Genomic DNA, 5,000 nt, shown 5'->3' with positions numbered 1-5,000 from the left:
GAGAAGATGAGGGCGTATATTTTTCCCAAGGCATCAGCTGATGCAGTGATCCCCCAACCTCAAGAGGAGATCCCCCAAGATCAGGTCCAGGTGGACGCTGAAGTCGCGGTCGCGATGCAAGACATCCAGTTACATGACGGGATGTCTGACGTGGACGAGCGTTTGGAAGAAGACCTCCTGGCAGAAGGTCAGGATGAAGTTCAAGCACCGGACGTCGTAGAGGATGAGGTCGACGAGGTGTCGGCTACTCCGGTTCAGATTCCGGAGCCTATTCCCTCAACATCGGCCAGTCTCCCAGTAGAACTAGGACAGGCCCTCTCTTCGATTGTTGGAATGATTCAACAAATGCAGAAGGAGAATCAGGAGAAGGCGGCTGCTATGGAACTGCGGATGCAGTCCCTGGCAGAATCACATGGGCCCCGGAAAAGGCTCAATGTGAAAGACCTTCCCTTATGCTCAGATGCTAACCCATGGAGGTATGCTGAGCACATGCCGATGACGACTGGAAAGATCGTCATCTCGGATAAGCTGGGTTCAGTTCCCCTAGAGGAGGTGGAATTCTGGCCCAGCAAGGCATCATATCCGAACTGCTATGTCCGGCTGAGAAGAGAGCCAGCTTCAAGGGAGGAGACAGAGCCGAAGGAGGTCATAATCATGGACCACGCTAAGGCTCAAGCCCTACTTTCATCCTCGATGAAGGAGAAAGGCTTCTCTAACTCGAAGGTAGCTGCATTGAGCAAAAAGTTCCCTTCCTTTGTGTCCTCTCCTGCTAGAGCCTTCCCCTTTTTACAGATAGGGTTTGCGGCTGTCCTAAAGGCAGTCGAGGCAGGGAAGCCTTGCCCCTCCCTGGAGGAGTGTAAATCCTTGTCGCTGGCGCTGCCCATGGACCACAAAGACTGGAAGGATGTCCATCTGACGTTCTCAGTGGGAAAGTTGGAGGCTGATATTGCCGGATGGCAATTCGGCGAGGACCTCCCCAAGCTGTCTGACTTTCTTTTACGAAGAGAGTTCGAGACAAAAGAAAGACTGGCTGCCTCAATGTCTCATCAGACTACTCTTGAGACGATGGCAAGTGACCCCAAGGTCCATGAAATGTTCATGGTGGTGGCTAAGACTCTCCTAGCCACAGTGACGAAGGACCTGTATGGCTTCGTCAAGGCAAGGAGAGCTTGTAGGGAGTTCGTGTTCTCCGGGGCTACGGTGAGGCACAAGCCAAGGAAGTTAATCTCCTCCAACATTTGGGGAAAAGACCTTTTCCCTACCGATGTGGTCAAAGAAGTTGTTGATAAGGCCGCCGTGGAGAATAGAAACCTTCTCCAGAAGTGGGGCCTGACTGTCAAAAGAAAGTCTTCCCCGGATGAGGGTCCTCAACCAAAGAGGAAGAATATGAGGACTAGGCTACCGTCTCGGCCAGCCAAGCCCTCTAGACAGCAACAGCAACTGCAATTGCCATTGCCTCCAGTGCCCCAGATGGTGGCACAAACCCCGACCACTTTTCAGTGGGTACCCCAGGCTTTGCCAGGTCAGTCCACCGCATTCACCCCAACGTTCGAAGGACAGTCTTCTTCCTTTCGAGCAAAGCCTAGAGGAGCAGCCAGAGGCTCGTCTAGGCGCCCCTCAAGGGGAAGGGGATTCAGAGGTGGTCGTGGTCAGGGAGGCAAGACCTCAGGACGGCAGTCCAAGTGAAATGATACCAGTAGGAGGGAGACTGATGAAATTTTGGGATCGTTGGACCTTCGATCCCTGGGCCCAAAGCCTACTCAAGAATGGACTGGGCTGGAGCTGGTGCAGCACTCCACCCCCGTGCCTTCGGTTTTTTCAACACTCCACCCCTGTTCTGGAGGAGTACGTTCAAGAACTGTTGGAGAAAAAGGTGATCCGAAAGGTAAAGTCCATCAAATTCCAAGGGAGGCTGTTTTGTGTTCCCAAGAAAGACTCGGAAAAGCTCAGAGTCATTCAGGACTTGTCGACACTCAACAAGTTCATAGTGAATTGCAAATTCAAAATGCTAACACTGCAACACATAAGGACCTTACTGCCCAAGAGGGCATACTCAGTCTCTATAGACTTATCAGACGCCTCTTGGTACATTCCAATCAGCCGTTGACTCTCCCCCTACCTAGGATTCAGGCTACAACGGAGACTATACGCCTTCAGAGCCATGCCATTCGGGCTAAACATAGCCCCAAGTATTTTCACGAAGCTTGCGAGCGCAGCTCTCAAACAATTACGCCTTAAGGGAATTCAGGTAGTAGCCTACCTGGACGACTGGCTGGTGTGGGCAGCATCCGAGACCGAATGCTTGCAAGCTTCCAGTCAGGTGATCCAGTTCCTAGAGTACCTAGGCTTCAAGATCAACAGAAGAAAGTCTCGACTTTCTCCATCCTAAAAGTTCCAGTGGCTGGGAATCCACTGCGACCTTTTGTCACACAGTTTCTCCATCCCGACGAAGAAAAGGAAGGAGATAGCGGGCTCTGTCAAGAGACTTCTAGATTCCGAAAGGATATCAAGACTTGAACAGGAGAGGGTATTAGGCTCTCTCCAGTTTGCTTCAGTGACAGACCCAGTGCTAAGAGCGCAGCTAAAGGATGCAACCGGAGTTTGGAGAAGGTATGCATCAAACGCGCGAAGAGATCTGAGAAGACCAGTGCCGCCTCGGCTACGTACTCTTCTCAGGCCTTGGTCCAAAGCCAGACATCTAAAGAAGTCGGTTCTTCTTCAGCCACCTCTCCCGTCGATGACGATTCACTCAGACGCCTCAAAGGAGAGATGGGGAGGTCACTCTCATCGGAAATAAGTCCAGGGGACTTGGTTCAAGCTATTCAGGACCTTTCACATAAACTTTCTAGAAGCTATGGCAGTGCTCCTTACCTTAAAGAAAGTCTCCCCGCATTACTCGATCCACATAAGATTGGTGATGGACAGCGAGGTGGTTGTGAGATGCTTGAATCGACAAGGGTTGAGGTCACCACCTCTCGACCAGGTGATGTTAGCCATTTTCCGATTGGCGGAAAAGAAGAAGTGGTACCTGTCGGCAGTTCACCTTCAAGGAGTCCGCAACGTGACAGCGGACGCTCTATCCAGGTTCACACCGATAGAGTCGGAATGGTCCTTAGACGCAGGATCATTCTCCTTCATTCTGAATCAAGTCCCAGAACTGCAGATAGACCTCTTTGCGACGAAAGACAACAAGAAGCAGTGGACGCAATGTCCCACTACTGGAACAGATGGTCCAGGATTTATCTGTTCCCCCCTCACAACCTTCTGTTGAGGGTCCTCAACAAACTGAGATCCTTCAAGGGGGTAGCGGCAATAGTGGCCCACAAGTGGCCGAACAGCATGTGGTTCCCCTTGGCGTTGGAACTACAGCTGAAGTTTGTGCCGCTACCACATCCAGTTCTGACCCAGCGAGTCCAGAAGTCGACTGTCTGCGCTTCATTACAGAAAACCCGGACCCTGCAGCTCATGATTTTCTCGCCCTTGCGGTGAGAAAACGTTTCGGGATTTCGAAAGCCAGCATAGACTTCCTAGAGGAATATAAGTGCAAATCGACTAGAAGGCAATATGAGTAATCTTGGAGAAAATGGGTGGCCTTTGTAAAGGCAAAGAATCCGCAGGAGATCTCAACAGACTTCTGCTTATCTTTCTTCATCCACCTCCATGGTCAAGGGTTGGCAGCTAACACGATTTCAGTGTGTAAATCTGCTTTGATGAGACCCATTTTATTTGCCTTCCAGATCGACCTAGGTAACGAGATCTTTAATAAAGTTCCGAAAGCCTGTGCTAGGCTCAGACCTTCAGCACCTCCAAAGGCCATCTCATGGTCTTTAGACAAAGTTCTTCATTTTGCCTCCCTGTTGAGCAATGAAGAATGTGCGTTAAAGGATTTGACACAAAAAGATATTTTCCTATTTGCACTTGCGTCCGGGGCCAGGGTTAGTGAGATCGTAACCCTCTCGAGAGAGACAGGTCGTGTTCAGTTCCTGGATGGGGGGGATCTGAACCTGTTTCCGGATCCTACGTTTCTCGCCAAGAATGAGTTACCCACCAACAGGTGGGGTCCCTGGAGAATCTGCCCTCTGAAAGAAGATTCATCTCTATGTCCAGTAGAATGCCTAAAGGTCTATCTTCGTGGAACTTCAGACTTCAAGGGTGGTCAACTATTCAGGGGAGAAACTTCAGGCTCAAATTTATCTCTGAATCAACTCAGAGCGAAAATCACATATTTTATTCGCAGAGCGGATCCTGACAGTACACCCGCAGGTCACGATCCGAGGAAAGTTGCCTCATCCCTAAATTTCTTTAATTGTATGGATTTTGAACATCTCCGTTCATACGCGGGCTGGAAGTCTTCCAGAGTGTTCTTTCGCCACTATGCGAAGCAAGTAGACGAACTAAAGAGATCTCTGGTAGCAGTGGGTCGTGTAGTTAACCCTACTGTTTAACTCTGCAAGGAACAGTGGTCTTAATTGGGACGATTAAGTCCAGGGTGAGTGTGTAGGTACATACTGTACTACAAACTAAAGGAGGGCACCGAGTGCCCACATAGACTGTTCCTTTTTCAAACGTGAACCTAGCATAAGTACAGACAGGTGTGCCAAGCGTTTCTAACGCTAATGTGATTGATTTGTAATACAGACTTTTATGACTTGATACCTCGGTATCTTAAAAAAGTGGCGTTTAATGTTTTTTCTTTCATATAAACAAGTTCTGTTTACTATCATACTTATGCTTAAAGTTTTGGGTTATTCTCTTTATATATATATATATATATATATATATATATATATATATATATATATATATATATATATATATATATATATATATATATATATATATAATTGTTGTTAACCTGTCTATTTATTGTCTGTCAATAAACTTGTTCTTGAGAACCTTACGTCTCTTTCACCTGTGTCAATTTATTGGTATAATTGAGCATTTATTCTATATACCTTATCTGGGATAATTCTAATAGAATTGTTCTGTTATGCAATCTA

The sequence above is a fragment of the Palaemon carinicauda genome, chromosome 9, assembly GCF_036898095.1.
Source record: "Palaemon carinicauda isolate YSFRI2023 chromosome 9, ASM3689809v2, whole genome shotgun sequence".
Lineage (NCBI taxonomy): Eukaryota > Metazoa > Arthropoda > Malacostraca > Decapoda > Palaemonidae > Palaemon > Palaemon carinicauda.
This window is presented reverse-complemented; position numbering follows the sequence as displayed.